The sequence below is a fragment of the Anser anser genome (assembly GCF_964211835.1).
Source record: "Anser anser genome assembly, chromosome: 1".
Classification (NCBI taxonomy): domain Eukaryota; kingdom Metazoa; phylum Chordata; class Aves; order Anseriformes; family Anatidae; genus Anser; species Anser anser.
In genome coordinates this window covers 89,333,693-89,356,284 of record NC_139720.1, presented here as the reverse complement: position 1 = coordinate 89,356,284, position 22,592 = coordinate 89,333,693, and the positions used below count along the sequence as shown (strand labels likewise).

The following is a 22,592-nucleotide window of genomic DNA, read 5'->3' as shown; positions in this document are numbered from 1 at the left end:
AGTCCTGTTAACCTGAATAATGGAGTGTTACGAATGCTTAATCCTCAGTAAAAGGAAGGCATTAGAACCTTAACTTTTAGAAGCAACCACTGATATTGAGGTATCTCAGTGCCTCAAAAGTAGGCAAGTCTTCAGACTCTCAGTCTTAAGATTCTTCTTTAATTCTGACCAAAAGCTAACGTAGCTTTGGTTGTCAACTTCTGACTGAAGTAAGCTTGCCTTTATGGTCTGTTCAGTTACACACCTTACACCTTACTTATTATTGTGCAATGCTGGCAACAGATGTCCAAAGTGGACCGGCAAAATTTGAGTCACCTAGCATTTTTAGGAATGTGAGCAAAATTATTTCTACAAGGTCACCGGAACACAAACAAATGAAATAAAACAGATCTAAACTCACTATCTAGTTCTGAACAGCTGTGTGTCATACGTGCATTCCCTAGCCACTCCAGATGATGTCTTGGTAGCTCATTCCTAATTATAAGTACATTCGCCAAACTTCAGAGCTCTGAACAGGGATAGCCTCTAAAAATTATGGAAGTTGAAAGAACAGTGCCTTTGTTTTAAAAATACAGAGCTGTCCTCACAGAGAAAACCATTAGGTTACCTCTCCTGAAGGGAGGTAAATGCCAAATCTATAATATCAGGCAAATCAAAGCAATTAATATTAATTTAAAGTTATTTAATAATGTATTGTTTGGGTCCTTCTCTGGGTTGTCTCTGTGCAATGCATGGGACTGCATGGTGGCAGCTATTCAGCAGAGAGAGAGGCAGCACGGTTTCCCTGACAACAGAACTCCAGCTTGATGCATGAGATGTAATTAAAAGGGCCAGAACATCTCCCTTGCAAGCCAGGTCTCTTCTCATTATAATGCTTCACATCATAGATCACATGGGTGACCAGGCACCTGTGCTCTGTTTACTTTTTGCTTTCCCTAGCCATGCTGAAGAGCAGCAAGTAGAAATTGTGTTTCCCTAATTAGGGAGTTCGCTCACCTTTCAAATAGTAGCCAAGCTGCTGAGGCAGAATCTGTTGTTACAGAACTGCCTCTACACAGGGAAGGGGGAAAAAAACTAAAAGACAGAGAACAAGCTGTCATCAAATATTTTCTTAACTGGCCTGGCTTTGTGGAAACGTGGTCTTTGAAATATTTTCCTTGATTTTGGAAGCTGAAAAAATACATGACTTTTTCCATCTGCCTCATCGGCTTCTCTTCTTTGCGTGAAAAAGGTTAGGTGGTGTAAGTTCTGCAGAGCTGCAGCTAGTGCAGCTTGATCAGTAACACATCCCTTTCAAAGTCATAGCTAAAGAATTTGTCTGGGTCCTGACACCAAAGTTACTATCCACACAACATCACACCACAAAGATGGCAGAATCCGAGACACTTTTTTTATGCTTCATGGAATATTATACTGCTATTTCTTAATTGCACGGACTCTTGCATTCACTTGCATTTGTTAAAATTACCAGAACATTATCTTGGTCTGTTACCAAAAATGACTTATTATTAAATATAAAGCTCTCGCTTCAATTTAACTCATTTTTTTTTTTATTATTTTTAATTTTCCCCCCAGGGGAATTTTCGGACAGAGTCAACTATAGACTATCCAGATGTAAACCCAGTGTGGGGTGGAAGGTGAATGCTAATATTGCAACCACATGACAAAATCTCTGGGAAGCTTTACCACAAAAGCAGCACACTGCAAGAATTAAGACGGGCTTCTCTGTGTACCTTGGGAAATACTGCAAACCATCCGTGCTCATGATATTTGAAGAAAGTAGTACTTAAAACATGATCCCTTTACACTTTATTGGTTGAAGATGCAGTTAAAAGTCTCACCTTGCACTAGAAGTTGAGATTTTCGTTTGGATATTTGATATTTTGGCATTATTGGTCATCTGCCACTTTTCATAGCCTTATGCTGTTATTTCCTGTAAAAATTGCATAATTTATATGCATAAAAATGATATTTGAGTATTTCATATCTGTAATTCACGTTCCAAAAATAGTGGGAAGCCAATTATGTGCATGCATATGAAAGAACATTAAGAGAACAAAAAAGTTCAAAAAATTTAAATAATTATTTTTAAAATGTACTATTAGAACATTTTATTGTATTCTGTGTGCTCTAAACATGCAGCTAAAGCCCTTGAAATCCAAGTCACTTATAAATTTAAAAATAATGTGGCTATTTCTGACTAAGTTGTGTCCAGAAGAATTTTAAAGAATCTGGAAAGTATGTTTTTATCTCCTTTGTGGAAAAGGTATTTCCTCCTTTTTCCTCCAATTTCTCACAATCTATGAAGACCAACAATTTGCACTGACACTGGATTGCCTTTTGCTGAGTTGTATAATCAAATGAACTCTGAATTTTTCTGTCTGAGTGGCAGTAGTTGAAGTTTTTGAAGTTAGTCTTCCATTACCACTTATAAGTAAAGAAAAACACATCCAAAGTTCATCAAATTCACACAAATATGGTTAGTTTAGATTCCACTCTAAGATTTTTATCTTTTTTCAAAACTGCAAGCTCTCAGAATCAAGGAACAATTTTGCTGGAATGGTCCCTGTCTTTCATTTACTGGAGTTGGCATTGTAACTCATTTAAACAAAAATAATCTCATGACAATCACTTCCTCAAGATCCTAACAAACTTAAATAATTTTTTAGAACTCCTGTAAAAACATTTCATGATCAAATGCAAACATAATTTGGAAAAAGAATGAAAAAAGGGCTTCCATAATGCTAGTGACCCCTAGATTTTCAGAACTGACCCACTAGGTTCTAATTATAAATATTTTAAATCCCTGCACATACTTGAATATTACACACAATTGTTCCAATCACTGCTGTTGTTTTTTTTTAATGGCTTTGTTGTGAAAATGCTTGAGGTCTTCTTGATATTGTCATTTAACACAGTATTCTACTTTTTAAAATATATATAGGAAAATAAACAAGCTACAACACTGGATGTATACAGTAGCTATACCGTTGATGTGTATATTTGTTTGGGTAGAGTTGTGATCTTCAAATTAGGCTCTAGATTTGCCAAATGCCAGGTCAGTAATCAGGAGCATAACTCCATAAACAAGATGCTATACTGAAGGAAATTATTTTTGTTAAATAAAAAATTGAAAGATACCAGAACTATTAGTGCTACAGGTAATGGACTAATTACTGTGAATGGAAAGCAGGAGAGAGTGGGTGCTTTCTCTGCCTGCTGCCTTCTAACTCTAGCAGAAGCAACAGCCTCTCTGCTGCTTCTCTGAAGATAGGAGAAAACTTGGTCTTTCAAAAGTGCCTCCCCAAACAGACTGGATGTCCTCTACCTAACAGCATAAGTATTTTGCAAACACTGCATGGATTAATATTCTTCAAAGAAAAGGTCACATGAATCCTTTCTAATGGGAAAAGCATTAAGTAACTTAGCTGCCCCAGTTGATAAACACCAACTCCCATAATATTCGTCAGCAGCGGTTTCACCTTAGTTATTAACAATACTAAAATATTCAGTGGTATTTATACTGTGCTTTGACCTAGTGCTAAGTAGGGATACTATGATTCCTTAACTGGAAGCTGCACACAGACTTTTACCCTTTTTAAGTCATCTTAGGCCTTAGAGGGTGAATGATGTGTACTGGATCCGTAAACATCATTTAATATCATGTTTTCAGCTTAGTGGAAAGCTGTCACTTTCAGTTTTTAAATAACGATTCCTGACGTTTCTACTTTAACACACTGTAGCTCCAAGTTACATTTGTCCTCGTTTCCTATTCATTACAAACTTTTTCCTTTATATTCACTTCCCAAAAATCAAAAGGACGTATTCTGTTCCCGATTTATCTCTGTCACTGTTAACACGAAAGTATGTAAGTAACCAAGGACAAAATCTGAGTATGTATGCAGTAAACCCCTTAAGTTACATCTTGGAAAAGCATCATCACAAAAAGTATCTACAGACCAGTCTGATCTATAAGTCTACAGACTGGTCTAAAAAGTACAGGTGATGGCAGAAACTAGAGTGAAGTCTCATTAGTAAGACTTCATTATCTTGACAATAGATTACCAACATTTATTAGTAGAATGAAACATTGTTATAGCTAAAATTATACCTTTCAGGATAAAGAAACACTGTGATGCAGTAACTTTAACTTTTCATTATGCCTGCTCATTTATTTGCTAATTCACAAAATTCTGTAAACCTCTGTAATTCTCCAAGTGGGTTGTGAGAATTAGTGAGAGTCTAATGTATTGTAGTGATAGCATTGTTCGCTGTGTAATAAAGAATACAGTAATTAAGTAGTACTTAAAATATACGGTCAAGCCCACCTATCAGCTCTCTTAATGAAACAGTCCTTTTAAATGAATAGTGTTTTTTTTTTCCATGCACCAAAACATCTTGCATTAGCTCAGTGTAAAAGCGCTCATTTAATATCACTAGTAATAATAGGATTTCCATTTTTAATGTCAAGAGAAAAACACTAGTTTCTTGCTCCACAGAGAACTTTATGTCCATTATTGCACATGGCACAAGCGGATTAGCAAATTTAAACAGACTTTTCAGCAACAGTTATTGACTTCAGTGTAGTTGGACAGTGTGGGTATGGTAAGAAGTATTATATATTTAGTTATATGCATAAAAGGATTTGAAAATCTTTAAGATACCAAAAGTCTTTAAGTTTTTAAGAGATTCTTTTTAGAATAACAGGGTCATACAAAAGTGAAAATTCCCTCTATGTACTGTACTTCAACTGCCATAAATAAGGTTTCTTGATGGTGACTCCTTACCCACAATAATGTGTCTATTTCTTCCCTGAGACTATCAAAGAAGGGATAGAGCATCACAGGGTTGATGATAAAACCAGTACAGCCAAAAGTGACTTACATGGATCAAGGAAAAAAGGCTTCCAAGATTTATGAAGTCTGTAGGTATACATGTCTCGAAAAACCTCAAGCACGCAAAGCTATTATCATGCAAACTTAGAAAATGCTTAAAGAAAAGTATGAATAGTAAGTGCTACATCAAGAATGTATATAAGAACAGGCAAAAATACTGTTGACACATACTCTGCTCTTAATCTTATTAAAATACCAAAAAAAAAAAAAAAGTAAAAAATGGGTTTGAGAACTGAGGAGCAGCCAGTAGCCTTACCACAGTATCGCTTTGTACTCTTATTCTATGTAATTCTCAGTACTGGCTTCTCTGGACATTTGTGGTAATTTCTTACACTCAAACATCTTGGTACCCCCACTGTATAGCAGAAACCTGAGATGCTGAATGTCTGGTAAAAAAACTTTGGGTAGAGCTAGAAGCAATGATGATAAAAAGCTTAGCATGTGAATACTGTCTCACAAAACAAACTGGGCTATTTTATCAGTCCAAGAGTTCGCATGAAATTTGCTGGTACTAAATCTCTGATCCAATAGGTACTGTGTAGTACTCTCCAATTGTAGAATAATTTCTGCTTTCTGGTATGGGGAATTGTGTTGTATTCAAATCACTGGAGATGCAATCCATCTGGAGCTGCCTGTACCCAAGCCAGCTACCCACGCTGCCTTCACACAGGGACAGAAACAGAAATTTCTGGGGCAGCATTCATCTCGCTCTAAAGCAGACGTTGAAAACAGGGTGGATGACTCGCCCCACTGTTTCTTCTTTATGTGTCAGCACTATAAACAACTTAAGTGACCACATATACAAACATGTTACTTTCTCTTCTTGATCTTTCTGAGGGTTATCCTCTGAATGTGTAAAATGTTAATGGAACTACTGTCTCAACTACAGACAAACTTGCCTTCAAGGTTACCCTGAAATTATTTCTGCAGTCTAAAGCCCTCTGTATGCCAGCAACACTCATACCATTTGGGGCATTTTGCCACTTGCATTGTACTCCATTGCTTTATTCCTTGTGCTCCTTATATTATATATATAGTTCATATTATATAACTATATATATATAGTTATATATATATAGTTCATTATATATAGTCCATATTATATATATAGTTCTTTGATTAGTGATGGTCCTTGTGTTGTAACAGATGTAGACCACTGAACACCAAGTTATAGAGGTCAAATCAATGTTATGTAGCATAATGCCCTATTGTGACCATGTAAGGTTCAGTCCCTCACTTATACTTCCATGGTTGTTTATGTTTATGATGCAATCCTCAAATGAACAGGAAATCTATACCTCAAATAATATTACCTCTGGACAATCAAAAGAGAAAACTACATACAGATAGAGAGAGTTGCTGGCAATCATGTATGGAGAAACCATAATGGAGCCCTGTGGCTTCATCTCAGTTGGTCATGCTGCATTTCCTTCTGGCAATCAAAAACTTTATATTTTCAACACATTGAGAACACCATCCCTACATTATGTTTTTTAGACTTAGAACCTCTTTGTATCATCTAACAAATGTTGGTTTACAGATCTGTTTTTATATAATCCTCCACTGCCAATTTAAGGTTGTGAGCAGTATTTTTCTGTACTCTTCTTGTGGAGTCTGACTTTCCCAGAACTTTTTGTTTTGTTCTGATTTCTCATTTATTCCTGCACAATAATGGATTTAATTTAAATTTAACATTATTGGGTCAATATTACTTTCCCAGAGAGCTTTCCACTTGATCTTTTCAGCAGTTTAGCAAAGCTGCATTTCTGCAAACTTCTGATGAAGTTTGGTGTTGTTTTTACAGTGCTATTATGTTCTCTATACATGAAATATTAAGCTTATGACAGGTTGCCAGTCTGGAGGCAACAGGCTGGTTTAAATGCCTCAGGGGTGTCATGCCAATCAATTCTCTTGTCTCTTTTTACCAGCCATAGAAATATGTATCAATGAAGGGTGAATAATTAAAGTGAGAGGAAGAATTATAAGGGACAAGAAAATGTCACAAGAGTGGGAATTCAATAGAAAAGAGTTAAGAGAAATCCAGTCTACATAATCTAGTTCTCCAAACCACAGTAATTGCAGTGTGCCATTTATAAATTGCCACACATTTTTTCCTCACTTGCCTCATTTTGGAACTTCAAAATATCTAGTTTGATCTGAAGATATCAAAAGCTGATGTGAAGGGCTGCAGAAATGAAAACTATCCCTCCATGACAGTCCTGTAGTATTCAGGAATTATTTTGATTGCTGTTACTGAAATCACATCACAGCAGCCTTCCTAGTTCCTTCAGAAACATCAGACAGGAAAGGAGTAAACGTTCTCCAACTTCTTAGACTGAAGATTCTAAAGAACACAAATTTCAGGTATGTCAGAGGAGAGTATCCTCCACCAGTTAAGTTGCTTTAAACATACAGAATTCCTCACATCTCTAAGGAACATTGGAGAGGAAGGAAAAGACAAAGAAATATTGTCAGGCAGTTTTTGCTTTCAGAGAAGACCAACTTCTACCTACTCAGCAGGGTCCCTCTCTATTTGTTTTTTATGTATTTTTAGAACCACGTGGATCTACCTAGAGCATGAACCTGGAAAGGACAATTATCATCTCTCTGACAGTTAGCATCCTCAATCAACCTCAGCTTTATCTGCTATTCAATTTATCTAACCACTTCTTTCATCTGATCTCCTTTCTGTCTTTCCCTTCTTATCCTCTGAATTGCACAGTGAAAGGCTAAACAAATTCTGTAATGAGTTCCCCATATTTATCGCCATGTTCAGGTCTGTATTTCTACCACACTCTCAGGTAATCAGGAAAGCATAACAACCACTTCTCAGAACAGGTACTGGATTTTCTTATCTCATTTTGAACATAGAAACATCTGTGGCAAAGTTCACAGAGGCTCAGCCAGAGCCACTGTAGTGGTCACTTTAACATTACCATTAAGCACAACTCTTTCCATACTCACATATCCATATTCACATTCACATCCATATTCATATTCCAAATTAGATACTCACTTATATGTAGTTGCAAGGTAATTTTTTCTCCAAGAGTACAGCGAGTAAAGAATAAAGTCATGGACAACTCAAAATCATGACAAGGACAGGTGACGATCAGATATTAAAAGCAGCTTAATAAGCAAAGTTGAAACAGCTTGCACTCTGAATAAATTCTATATAAGGTTTGTACACAGGTCCTATAGGGTTTTGTCCTAGCAATTGTCAAGTTAAGTAAATCCAGATTTGTGTGAAATACCGATTAAAATAATAAATTTGTTTATCCAGTTGACAGCCAGAATTCTTTTTTTTTTTTTTACTAGTATGAAAACAAAACCAGCTTGACATTATACATATACCTTAAGAAAAATTACATTTTTCATGTTTTTGTTGGTCACAAAGGTTTATGCTAAGGAGATATCTCCTAAGGTATTGCACTCTGGCACAATGCAAACCTAACTTTACTTATTCTTAAAAACAATAACATTTATTTCCAAGCAGTTCCTTAATTTCCAGCCATTTTTATGTCACCTCACTTGCTAAAAGGCTAACAGTGTTCTCAAATATTATTGCAAGAGCTCAGCTGCATACAGAAAACCTTAGCTATGTCCAGATGCTCATTTGTATGTCCAGTTTTAAACATAAGTTACTTGCAATAATTTCAGATAATAGATTATTTCATTCATGGCCAGATAGAAGCCAGTAATCTTCTGTAATGGATATTATTTCGCTATAGTCTGTTTATAAGCATTTATTTACAATTATGTAATAGTTAGCACTGAAGTTACAATAACTTCTACAGAATTGAATTTATCAATAACTGAAGTCTTGGAGCACTCAAAGGCAGTCAGTTGTGGAGTACAGTGCCGTTAAACAATCTCCCTCTTTTTTTTGTTGAAATTCAGCTCATATAAAAAACTTCAATACCTGGAAATTATATATCAGCAATTTTACTTTGAACCTTAATATATGGAGTATTTTTTTGCTTCAATTTCACCTACATTTGCAGCAGAGGCTCAGTGGCAAGATTTGTTAGATTAGTTAGCCAAACTTTTCATTGCAATCCCAAAAGGATAAGCAGTAGGATTCAAAACCTTGCTTGCCAGCACTCTAACTGCTAGAGAGCAGTTTCCTGAAGATCTAGTAATTATTTATAAATTGCATTTAGGTCCCAGATACTTTGTACTCCAAATTAACATACACAAAATATGCTCAAATTCTAAGTTAAAAGAAAAAAAAAATAAGATTATAATAGCTAAATGTAGATTTTCCTCAGTTTGCCCAAAAAGTTTTCTTCCTTTCCTTATCTCTTTCTTGGATGGGTAGTATGTAAAGTATTCAGTGTCATCTGAAGGGGTATCAACAGGCTTTCTACAAGGGTATCAAACACAGTGAGTATAAATTCATAATAGGAAATGAAGCATAAAGACTAAAATCCCATTACAAGCGCTGTCAGAGATTTTGTAAGCATTTAGAGATTAAACTCAAAATATTATAGACCAGCAGAATTACCATAACCATGGGACTGGACTGTAATCTGATGTAAAGGATCATTATTTTTCCCTTACCAAGCTTCAGAGTACTTTGGAGATATGTGGTCAGAAGTGCTGTCCTGAGCAAACAATGCTTCTGGCTGTATTATTTGAAGACTCTGAATCCTGGTCACCCACACATTCTGATCTCCTTTGGATTTCTGAATTTGAAAAACAAAACAAAACAAAACAAAACAAAAACACATTTGGTTATAATTACCTTCAGGTTATCTATTTACTTTTGCCTTCTGAATTTCCTCATATCCCACTGTTCATAAATACCTATATCTATATGGATCTATCTTTTTAATCTCCCCAGATACAACTTAATACTAAACTGAGAGTTTAGTATTTCATTTTTGAATCGTTCTTTTCATTTTTTCCCCTTATAACTTAGAATATCTGTTAAACTTGTAATTAATTTTAATTAGCTACAGGCTATCAGTGCTAAAGATCTGTAATTTACACCTCTTCTTCATGCCTGTGGAAAAATAACTCTAAAATTGACCTATTTAAAAAAGGTTATAATCAAACTGCTTTGCTTAATAGTGAGCTTGTTCTGAAGGAATACTAAAGCTGAAGCAGAGGGTAAATGTATTTGGAAAGGGTAGTTTTATTCCCTCCACAGGAAAAAAAAAAAAAAAAAAAAAAAGGAGGACACTGATGTGTTATCAAAGATGATATTCTTACATACTGAAAAATATCTGAGAGGATAACGGTGTGTAACTGGTTTATGATTTTACTATTGACTCTAAAATACACAGGAAAAATATAAAACCCTACCAGTGTAGCATAAAGTTAATCCCTGTAAGAAGGTAATGAAGCTGCTAATGTTTGACTAAGTATCATCCTTAGTTAACACACTGCTACGCAGACATAGAAGAACAAATGACTTAGCTCAGTGTCTCACACAAGTGAACATTTATTACAGTAGGGCAGCAAAGGCCAGTAAGAATATCAGTCAAATTACTCTGATGAGGGTTGTCGTTACACGAGACATAGCACAGCTGAAACCCAAAAAAATACTTCTAATTATAAGCAGAGGAGACACCTACACTTACAACAAAATCCCTACAAGAGGTTTTCTTCCTGCTTGACCTTAACTCCACTTAGCCACTTAAAGTGATTTTCCTTACTCACTTGATTATTCATCATCTTATGCCTAGGCTTGGCAGTTGAATCAATGTTTCCAATAAGTTGTCATACAAAACAAAAAAAAAAAAGAAAAACAAGACACAAAAATACATACAGTGATTCTCTTTTGATTGCTGTTTACTGCTATTGCACATTTTATAGAGATTACCTTGCGTACCTTGCAGTATTACAAGACAGCAGGGGGCCACATAATGTAAGACATCGGGAAAATGTCTGAACTCAAAATGGATCATAAAAGGTAGTCACAAGTACAGAAGACAGCAATAAAATTTTTGAAGGTAAAAATGTGAAAGAATGATAGTGGCAAGGAAGTTAAAATTTTAATATTTACAATAACATAATTTGAAGTGCCTAGAAAAGCAAATATTCTTCAAAACCTTTAAAGTCTGGTAGTCCCATAAAATTAAATACTACAGCAAAAGAATCTTAGAAGACACTATTGTGGAATAGCGATTAGATTATTTGTTGCAAGTAAAAGTCTTTTAGACAACCTCCTGCAGTCATTTAGAAGGGAATCTCATCCAACTATTTTTTTGCAAGTTAGATATTTTTTTTCCCAAATAAATATTTGTTCATGTCACAAGTTGGTCCAAAATGACCACCACTAATAATGAAGTATCTCCTGAAATATTTGAACATCATAAATGAGAAAGAGCGACTAACTGACAATTTTCTTAAGCTGCTAAGGAAACTCTTAAGTTTGATAGACTGCAATCACTACCATGAAATCAGTAAATGTAGACACAACTACCATTGTTTTCAAGAGTTTACATGTTCACAGAATCACAGAATCGTCTAGTTGGAAGAGACCTCCAAGATCACCTAGTCCAACCTCAGCCCTAACACTAACAAGTCCTACACTAAACCATATCACTAAGGGCTACATCTAAACGTCTTTTAAAGACCTCCAGCGATGGCGACTCAACCACCTCCCTGGGCAGCCCATTCCAATGCCTAACAACCCTTTCAGTAAAGAAGTTCTTCTTAACATCCAACCTAAACCTCCCCTGGCACAACTTTAGCCCATTCCCCCTCATCCTGTCACCAGGCATGTGGGAGAACAGACCAACCCCCACCTCTCTACAGCCTCCTTTAAGGTACCTATAGAGAGCGATGAGGTCGCCCCTGAGCCTCCTCTTCTCCAGGCTAAACAACCCCAGCTCCCTCAGCCGCTCCTCGTAAGACTTGCTCTCCAGACCCCTCACCAGCTTCGTTGCCCTTCTCTGGACTCTCTCGAGCACCTCCATGTCCTTCCTGTAGCGAGGGGCCCAAAACTGAACACAGTACTCGAGGTGCGGCCTCACCAGAGCTGAGTACAGGGGGACAATCACCTCCCTAGACCTGCTGGCCACACTGCTTCTTATGCAAGCCAGGATGCTGTTGGCCTTCTTGGCCACCTGAGCACACTGCTGGCTCATATTCAGCTGCCTATCAACCAGTACTCCCAGGTCCTTCTCCGCCAGGCAGCTTTCCAACCACTCTTCTCCCAGCCTGTAGCGCTGCTTGGGGTTGTTACGCCCCAGGTGCAGGACCCGGTACTTGGCCTTGTTGAACTTCATACAGTTGACCTCAGCCCATCGGTCCAGCCTATCCAGATCCTCCTGCAGAGCCTTCCTTCCCTCGAGCAGATCGACACATGCACCTAACTTGGTGTCATCTGCAAACTTACTGAGGGTGCACTCGATCCCCTCATCCAGGTCATCGATAAAGATATTAAAGAGGACTGGCCCCAGCACTGAGCCCTGGGGGACTCCACTAGTGACCGGCCTCCAACTGGATTTGGCTCCATTCACCACAACTCTTTGGGCCCGGCCATCCAGCCAGTTTTTAACCCAACAAAGCGTACGCCAGTCCAAGCCACGAGCAGCCAGTTCCTTGAGGATGTTAGAACCCCTCACTGAGAAAACCCCACTCTGGAATAATAAAATCTCCTACAAAAAATATGCACCTCTCAAGAGTCATTTGTTAGTAAGTATGAGGACTCTAATGAAAAAATACATCTTCACTTGTTGAATCCTCCAACCTATCTCATAGAATCATAGAATTGTTTAGGTTGGAAAAGACCTATAAAATCATAGTCCATAATCCTATTCCAATTGTTAAATTAACCTAGCACTGCTAAACCTACCACTAAACCATGTCTCTAAGCACCACATCCACACATCTTTTAAACACCTCCAGGGATGGTCACTCAACTGCTTCCCAGGGTAGCCTGTTGCACAGCCTCACAACCCTTTCAGTGAAGACTTTTTTTTTTTTTTCTGAATATCCAACCTAAACCTCCCCCGGTGCAACCTGAGACCATTTCATCTTGTTCTATAGCTTGTTGCTTAGGAGAAGAGACCAACCATCACCTCTCTACAACCTCTTTAACAACAGTTTTTACAAAAATTTCAAGAACTGAACAGAATTAGCATACATTTCTCCATCATACTCAAATCTTACACGAGGTGATGTAAGCTCTACTTGATATTTGCTGTGGGACTGGTATCAGTACAAAGGATTTATCTGCTTTTCAGAATGTGGCTCCAATACAGTGATTTTCTTAGATGAAGTCAACCAAATATACACCTAATATTGGAAATACATTATCTTTTTACTTATTTTAGGGAAAAAAAAAAAAAAGGTAAGGATATGTTAAAAATTGATGCAACTTAAACACTGGCTACAAATAGAAAAAATCAAAACAAACCACAAAAACTCTATGTCCTTTCTTGGAATCTTGAGAAAATGCTGAATATACCCCCAAAAAATAATAAAAAAATAAAAAAATCTGAGCTATTACTGTACACTATGGTGGATAAGCCTCATGATAAATTGTCCAGAGTCATGGGGAAAAAATAATTGCTGTATGTTGGAACAACTTAAAAAACATATCATCTAAGAGATATGAGATATTGCAAGTAGTAATGAATAACAATGCATTTGAGAAGTGTGATGTATACAGAGATATAAAGGTTACAAAATTTGTTGGGTAACAGGTTTCTAAACAAAGAACTGAATAAGTTTTTGAAAAATCAGATATCAAAAGACTTGGAGTCATACAGAATACTACTGTTGGTGTTTTGATATAATCCTCATAAAAATGAAAGTGATTTAATGCTCTACTTGATAAACTTATACTCAAAAAAATAAGATAACAATGCTAAGTTATTAGAAAACTGAACAGCAATTATTTTCTGTGTTCAGTAGCCTGACAGTACATGTGCTATTTCTGCCTGTAACATCTGTAACTGACGAGCATCTGTATAGTTTATTCTGGAAAGCTGAAGAAAATATGAATCTGGCTATCTACTCCATTCTACTGCAGCTGCAAAATCAACACTTTAGACAATAAAAGAGAAGGTGTTTGATTTTAAAATTTTCTGGATTCCAAATATTTACTTTCTTCATAAGTATCATAAAAAAAAAAAGAAAGAAAGAAAGAAAGAAAAGACGGTGGTCATTTTATTTATTTTCCTCCAGTTGCAAATGTTGGTTATAGGTAACTGTGCATTTTATAATAATAATTTTATAATAAAATTTAATAATATTCACCTCAAATGTTTTTAAAATATATCTATATGATATATTGACTGCATTTTCACTGGATAAGTATTAAATATACAATATGTTTTCACATGAATATTCAAAATACATGAATTTTAGCAATCAATTTTCATTACAAATGCTAAATTCTAACACCTCTATCTTTGCTGCTAGAGTTCTAAGTTATTGTTGCTCCTCTCAGAATATACCAGGATAATACTGTTTAATAATAATCCTATATATAGATGGGGGACATCAAAATGGAAACACAAAGAGACGTAAAATGCTCAGCAAGAAAAATTTGCAAATATAAACCAGATCTGAACCCGAGTACCTTCCAAATTCTGAACTTAGACTAGCACTCTAATGAACAAACAATGGAAAATATTTTAAGAGAAAGTTGATCTTATACTTCCATTTGTGGCTGAAAATCAATTCTGTGGTTATACAAAATCAAAAAGCACATGCAAGTTGTTTGATACATAATGTTTTCGACTTCTCAGTTTCAATAAAAAAATGCAACTGAGCTTCAAAATAAAAAAAAAAAGTCTTCATACACTTCAGTAAGAAATACAATGACAGAGTAAGGTGAAACATTTAACACAGAGATGGGAAAATATAGCATTCATAGTAGCAAACAGGGACAGCAGAATATCTTTCCTAGAGATTAACATAATCTTCAGGAGTTAGAAAGCCAAAATATTGTGGAGGAAATGTGGTAGGTTAGTGAAATGTAAAAGAAAAACTAAAAAATCCCTGATAAAATAAAAGTGTGAAACCACTTTTATTTTAAAAAGACACTTGGCAATCTTTAGATCACTGAAGAGGAACAAATACTATTTTCAATTTCCATTGTACTGTATGTTTTCTATATATTTAATCTGATGAATGAAAGAAAACAGGTGTCAGAGGAATCTGATATGATGGCATTGCATCTGAGTCTGTAATTACAGATTCATGTCTAATGACTTTCCCTGTTCTCTGATATGGAAGAGAAAAAAAAAAAGACTGTTTATTATCATTCCTTGTACGAATCGGTATGACTCGACAAATCTCTTGAACTTCTACAAACATACTACATGCTTTAGGGAAAGCAAATTCCAAGTGGAAATATTTCACAAATGATCTATTTTTATTGTATGTATCGAGCATTGTGTATATCCCATCAACATTCAAAAAGGCTTGATAGCTGTGATTATATTTTCACAGTTGAGAGCGCAGTGTTTCAATACCAACAATTCACATCAACACAGAGTGAATACTCATATTTCCTAACATAGTCAAAGGTCACGTAGTAATTGTGCAAGAGAAAAAGACACAGAACTAGATAGATGGACAAATAAAATTCTCATGCTGCCACAACTACAAAATCAATCAATACAGGTCAGTTTGAATGATTCAGTGAGACAGTTGATAAAGTATTGAGAATTTTTACTCCTTATTAGGTATAAGAAGAATAAAACTAATAAAATAACAAAAAATATGTAAATATTACCTGTGGATAAGAAAATTCCTTGCCAAAAGCCTTCCTTTCAAAAATTTATATATGAATGATTTGAATGATTCAATGTACTGCAATTAGATGAGAAGCACCAGCTAGTCTGTATTTTGACACATGAAGTGAAGGCACCTACTGGCTTGTAGAATATTAGAAAGTTCAGCTATTTATCTGTCAAAAGTAGCAATGAGGTCACAGTAGTGTTTTTCTCCCTACTCCTGTCTTTGACTTTGAAGTCACTATCACAGTAAAAAATAATGTAGACATCACATTTAACTACCATTTTTTTTCCTTTCCCAAGAAACAGGATAATTTTTGTTCAAAATAGACAGGGATTCATTTGACATTCACATTGCAGGACAATAGGCCACACATAGAAGTTCCAACACAGGAAAGTACAATAAGTTATTAGGGAAATAAATCACTGTGAGGGTATTCAAACACTGGAACAGATTGCCCAAAGATGTTATCAAATCTTTATAAATTGTACTATTCAAAACTTGATTAATCAAACAATCTGATTCATCCTCGAGTCTCTGACCCCAGATGACCTTCAGAGGTTTCTTCTAATCTATAGGAAAGAAGTGGGCACTGATGGGTTAGGGAAACAATGAAAAAGGTGACAGTGATTCTGTTTGTCTCTTGGAAGAAACTTTCAATTTCCAGGAACAGGTGGCTCAGAAATCTCTACTTCGTCTCTATTAGTTTTCCTCAAGAAGTGGACAATGCCAAGGAACTAAGAGGAGGGGAAGAGACATATTCACACAAAAACAAGTTTTCATATTCTCTTGTATTGTAAACTTTATATGCAAAGCCTGCTTTAGATTAAATGTTACGTGGGGAGCTAGTGAACAGAACAGGGCAGCACCAGGGGCACTACTGTTTTCTTGTCAACTGTGTTTTTAGCATCCATTGTCCAGTAGATGAATTCTCTGAGGAAATAAAAGTAATACCCCTTGAGGCAGAAGAGCAAAAAGTCATCACCAGTCTCAAACAGACTAACCAAAGTTATTTAATTTATTGAGTGTACTGGTCCTTCTGTGTCTCCAAGCAGAAAAGTCATGTGCCAGGAATAAATATTAAAAATCAGAGCCAGCTTCCAACACTGTCTTTTTAGTGTCTGAAAACAAAACTTCTTTCTTTAAAAGAACAGGCTCCTAGCACCTTACTAAATACACTTACTTTATCATGAAGAAACAAAATAGTATCAAGGTTGAGTGTATGTAGAGAAATTAAGGAAATGTACACATTATGGCCACAAATATGATTATCTCTGAGAAGATACTTACGTATTCAAATAATATTCTGAAACTAGTATTGATTTTAAACCTAAGTATAGCAGGACAAGTCATTTTGTCATGGCCCTTCAGGCTCATATATCTGCATTGTTTCCAAAATTTAGTATTTACCTTGAAGTTCAATGAACACTATCAAAAATTACCTGCCAACATGCTCATAATGAAAAATGACTGACACTGGTGGTTATGATTCTAAGTTTTATAACAAGTATTTGAAAGTGTGTGCACTCCTGCTAGTATTCACACAACACTTAAAATTCAGTCACCTCTTCGGAAGTTGGCATAAGATACACCCTTTTTAATTATTGAAATTGTTTAAGGCATCTATTCAGGCATCAGAAGCATCAACATACATATTAGATCTATAAACATACAAGCTGCATCAACAAAGTACATGTAAACTTCTGTCCTGATTTGATTGTCTAAATAATTTTAATCTAAATTATGATATTACATATAGAGTGCAATCTAAGGAAATCACAGAAGTATCTAGGAAGCATTTCTTATTCAAAGGACAGGTTAAATTTACAAGGCTATTTTTTATAAATAGTTCTGCCTTAGTAATCACCTTCATTTGAAGTAATATTTAAGAAAGTGAGATTACTGTTTAGCTAGTTTTAGTCCAGAATCTGAAAATCTATCTGACTTGCTTGTTTGAGAGATAAAACTTTCTGAAATTTTAAAATCTGAAAAACTTCCAGAATTAACAAAGAAAAGAAATCAAGGAGTCTGAGGATAACTGGCAGTTCCTTTCATCTCGTCTCCACTGAGCAAAATCATTTAGGGGCCCTGATGGGAAGCACAGGGTGTTGACTGCTTTGAAAGTCTGTGTTTCAGGGCCCCCTCTTCTGTAGCAACAGTTCTAGTCCAAGATCCTAATCTTCAGGTGTAAAGCATTATTGACTGACTGACCAGAATGGGGATTATCTATAGAGGCAGTGGGGACAGAGGTGAAAACCAGAGCTTGGAGAGCCTTGTAAGCTCCTGTTTCATTCCTGGAAGGAAGTGACCATAGAATTCTCCTCAATACTGAAGAAGTTACCCAGGCCACAAGTCTTCTTCCACCAGTCTTCCTCAGGCCACAAGTAAACAGGCCACTTCAGACCTTCACCTTAGGCATAATTCAATAGTAAATGCTATTTTCCATCTTATTGCCACTTCTGAAATACGTGTGCAATAGGAATGCTATGACAACACTGACAATTTATTTCAATGTAATGGATGTATGATGTCATTGGTACTTCCTTCTTAATTCCAATTATTGACACTAACACTAGTTTCCACTCCTGTTATGCCACTTTGATATTTATTCTATCTCGGCATGGCTTATACTCTGCTCATTGCTGCAACCTGGCTGCACTGCATTACCTGGCAGGCCATGGCCTTGCCCTCCAAGTTTGGAACAAAGACTGATGTGTTCCAAGGGTCAAGATTTTATTCATTTGTTTTGTGTCTCTAAGGAGAAGGACTTATCCACTGAAATGTTGTTTTTGAGTATCAACCTGGGATTGTAGAACCCATCCTTACAGCTGCTTTCTGTTGCAAAATCTGCTCCTTCAATCTTTTACTGGCTAATAAAATTCTAAGGTACAGCAAATAAAAACAAAACAAGTCTGTCAACATGACACCGCATCACATTGTGAATCACATACAATTGCTCTGTCATGAGTTCAAAGGATTTGTTATATCACCTTGATATCGTATCATGTCTTGACTCTAACTCTCAATAACAGAGTGCGTTTCAGTGCTGTTTCTTTTATATCACGGTGTAAAATAGGTAAAATAAAGCCTTTATTCTTCCTAGTTCATCTGTTTGTTTTCCTGAATTAGCAATAAAACTACCATGAGTGGTAAATAACTTAGAATGAAATTTAAGGCACATTAATTTTTAATGATTTTCCCACACTTCATTTTAATTTGGCTATATGCATTGTTTGCCTTCTTAATTTTTCTGTTTAGTGAACTTATTCCCATATAAATCTATAATGCTTCTTTTATAGGGAAAAGATACTGAGCAAGTCCTTTCTTGCATGGAAATCATTGATCATTTATTTACAAGTTAAGTAGTAGATAGTGGAAGAAGATTAACACAGAATGCACCCTGTTACATGTAAATACGTGATTATTTTTGTCTTCTACAACCTCTCTTCTTGTTGAAGGTAATTACTTTTGGGTCTACTATATTAACCATAATTATCAACTAATGTGGAGGAACATGCATTTAATTTGTAATTAAGTGGTATTTGCTAAGTCAAACCTATCAGTAGCTAGTGTTTAAAGGAACAGGTCGTCTACTAAATCTGTGATTATAAATTTTAAGTTTCATCTAGTATTTCTGGTACAACACTGCACCAGTTTTCCAAACCTTTTCTCATAATAAATTCATGCCAGAGTAAGCAAGTTTACAGTGGCAGAGTGAAAAGTTTTGAGGGGAAAAAAAATAAATAAAATAAAATAAAGATGAAAATTTCTTAAATGTCCTTTTTCCTGTCTAGTGTAAGATAAAAAAAAAAAAAATAAAAAAAATCAAGACATCAACAGCGTTTATCTTGTCTATAACTTAAAAGAAAACTTCATTTCATTTCCGCCTATTCTTACAAAATTGCACCTGGCCCTCAGCTACAAGAACTCCTATTTTGACATATTGAAAGTATATTGGTAATGCTGGATCAGCTACACACTGAATGATACCTGAACAGTTCCTTTAGAGTTTTTGTTTGTTTGTTTGTTTGGTTTTGGCCAATGTTATTTTTCTTAACACATAAAAGTTTAATCCCTCAAAACAAAGCCCAGATCATTTATTCTGTTACCTTTTCTGTTCCTCTTCATAAATTATGAAGTGTAACAGACCATGAAAACAGAGAAATTGTTCAAAACAGTAGTTTGAGCTTGTAGCTGATATTTGTCAAGCACTTTGAGGCTCATGTACGTCTGATTTCCCCTCTCTTATTCACGAGTTTCAGTGAAATAATTTTTTGAAGTGTGATCTTGACAAAATGTAGTACAAGCTTCCTCTTTTACTTTTCATTATTCGTGCTTTCATCATTTCTTCCTTAGTCTACATACATGATGCATTCCTTAAGACAAATCTTTCTGCACTTTCTGCACTGAGAGGATACTACCAGGCAACTTGTCATCTGTTACCTCTGCTTGGAATCAAGTTTCAGGCTTTAAGATTCTTCTTCAAAGATCCTTGTGCTCCTAGTTCAAGTGATTTGAAAAGCTACTTAAAGGTCAAGATTATGATTCAAATTGTCATGCTGTTCTCTGGTGCAAGGGAACTCCTTCAGGATGGCTAAACTCATCTGTGTGACAGTTTAGCTTTTTTTGGACTGGAAGGACAAGCTTCCTTATTTTCTACTTACCACTCAGGATTCTTTTGAATAACCCTGCTTTCTATATCAAATACTTTGAAATAAATTTTAAAAACCAGAGCTATTCCTAAGAGATCAAAAATCTCTTCCTCTGTTGTAGATCTTATAGGACAGGAAAAGAACATAAAGCCATCACAGATGTTAAACATGCTCTCCAGAACAATAACTCAAAGCAATATTGAACAGTGATTACTGTGTATGACCTTGTACCAAAGATAAAATTAAGTATGCTTGATAGGCCACTTACCTAGGTAGGTATCCTGTTTTCTGTTGCTGATATTTAACCAAACTTGGATGTTTCCAATGGAATATAACTGGAAAATTACAAAGGTATGTGGGAAATGTAAAAAAGAAAGTCTGCACAATAGAGAACAGTAAAAAGGAGACACTTTTGAGAACTAAGAATAAAACATAATTCTGTTTCTATTAGGAAAATGCTCAGCTAATTCTAAAATGTTTGTATTTTACTACATATTACCTTGAACTTCACAATAAGATTCTGAACAGATATTTTATTTCTAAGTCTGCTAGAGTGAGAAAATTGCAGCTTCTATACTTTTTGATATTTTTTCCTAAAGGCGGAACATTTGTTAAAGCTGACCTTTTCTTGAGAAAGGTGTTGATTTTGATGAACTAGCTTTTCTTCAACAGAAAAGTATCTCATCAAAAACAAAGAAACAAACAAACAAACAACCTTAACCTGCTCAAAAATATAAGCTATCAAAGCCAGTATCTCTCCTGTATGAATACAGCACAGTTCTGTAACCAGGCAGAGAACGGCAGAACATGTTCCTCGCCAGCACTCCTATGTGGAAGTTCAGCACCACTGAACACTTTGGGATTATATCTAACCTGCAGATTGATTTGTCATGTTCTGCAGCAGCACCTTTGAGCTCAGAAGACTGAAAGGAAGGATAAAACATAATATTCACATAAATCTTGAAGGTTACTACCTTAAAATTTTTCCACTGTGTACTCAAAATTCTCTGAATGAAAACACTGAAGAACATGGCACTGAACTTTACTGATCCAATCTGCTCTGCATGGATAGTCACACAACACTCATTAAAACAAATTCTCTAAAGTATTCTTCAAGCATGCAATTCCCAGATTGGTTGTACACCAAAGAATTCAGCTAAGCTTAACTTTCTGATGTTTACCAAACTCAGACTTTAAAACCTTTAAGGACTTTTTATAAACAACTTTAAACCCTAAAAAAACATCCAGCCTAAGTTATTTCCAAAACCAGCTTTACTGTACAGTTTAGCAGAGCCTAAACTTGCCATTCACTTAGTGTCAGTACCACTTATTTCACTATGTCCATTAGCAATATTTTTAATCTGTGTTTTAAGCCAACATAAATTAATTGATTTCATGACCACCAAATGACGTACAATAGGTAAGGCCTGGCCAAAGTCCTATGCCCCATCTAGAAAAAGAAAGTGATACATGACTGAACCTCTTTAAAAGTCATACTAACCACTGTATGCTTTAGAATTAAGAATAGCTATATTAGTTAAAATGTGGAGTAGTTTCAGAAAGATCAGAAATCACTGATGCATTTTTGAGTGTCTCTGCACACAAATTGGTAACTTTCACCCATAGCTGCATATGTGTATGCATGTGTGTACAGATGTAATATATATGCATATACACACATGTATCAATGTGTGTGGCACTATCCTGCAGGATCTAATCAACTTCCCATTATTTCCGTTTTCATCTCCTTGTCCTCCAACCAACATCACACTACTGTTATCACCACATCACACTGCCTAGTGATTTTATGACTCCTTTAGAGCCCCAAAATTTTCCTAGACAGCATATTTCTATTGCTTTTGTCTCCTCGAAAATGGCATAAGCTACATGATGTAAATAGAGAGCAAAGGTAAAATGCATTACTTCCAGAGCTATCATACTCACAGCAGAAAGCACTCTTGGTATAGAGTGAATGGTTTGGTTATTAACATCTAAAAATTAGGCTGGGTTATAAAAATATTTTTTCATAACACATTTAAAAAACAAATCTGTATTGAATCATATACTGATTGACATAACAATTTATAAATGGCTGCAAAGTAGCTATTATAAAATATTCCATCGAGTCACTTATTAATCTCTAAATAGTACAGCACAAAATGTGTTAATGATCTATTAAAGAAAAATTCGCAATGTAGTTCTACCAATAAACTCATGGAGTATTTAAACAGTTTCATAATGTAATGATGTAGGATGACAGCATGTTGTAAGTTACCGACGTGTATCAGGAAGGAGCAGAATTATGAGCCCCAGTATGATCTGATGTACTTTAGGAGAT

The 22,592-nt window shown here is 35.6% G+C and overlaps 1 long non-coding RNA gene across 4 annotated transcripts in view; it reads right to left on the bottom strand.

Annotated features, from left to right (window-relative positions):
• The window catches only part of LOC310885786, a 246,893-nt gene that overhangs the window by 88,890 nt on the left and 135,411 nt on the right, over positions 1-22,592 (bottom strand). For 3 of the 4 annotated variants that reach the window (XR_014574974.1, XR_014574975.1, XR_014574977.1), the window contains exons 3-4: positions 20,523-20,589; positions 9,459-9,583 (exon numbers count right to left, since the gene is read on the bottom strand). This is a non-coding gene — a long non-coding RNA (uncharacterized lncRNA). Of the gene's footprint in view, positions 1-1,841; positions 1,934-9,458; positions 9,584-20,522; positions 20,590-22,592 lie in introns of all 4 variants that reach the window. The other variant, XR_014574976.1, reaches the window with a different exon arrangement.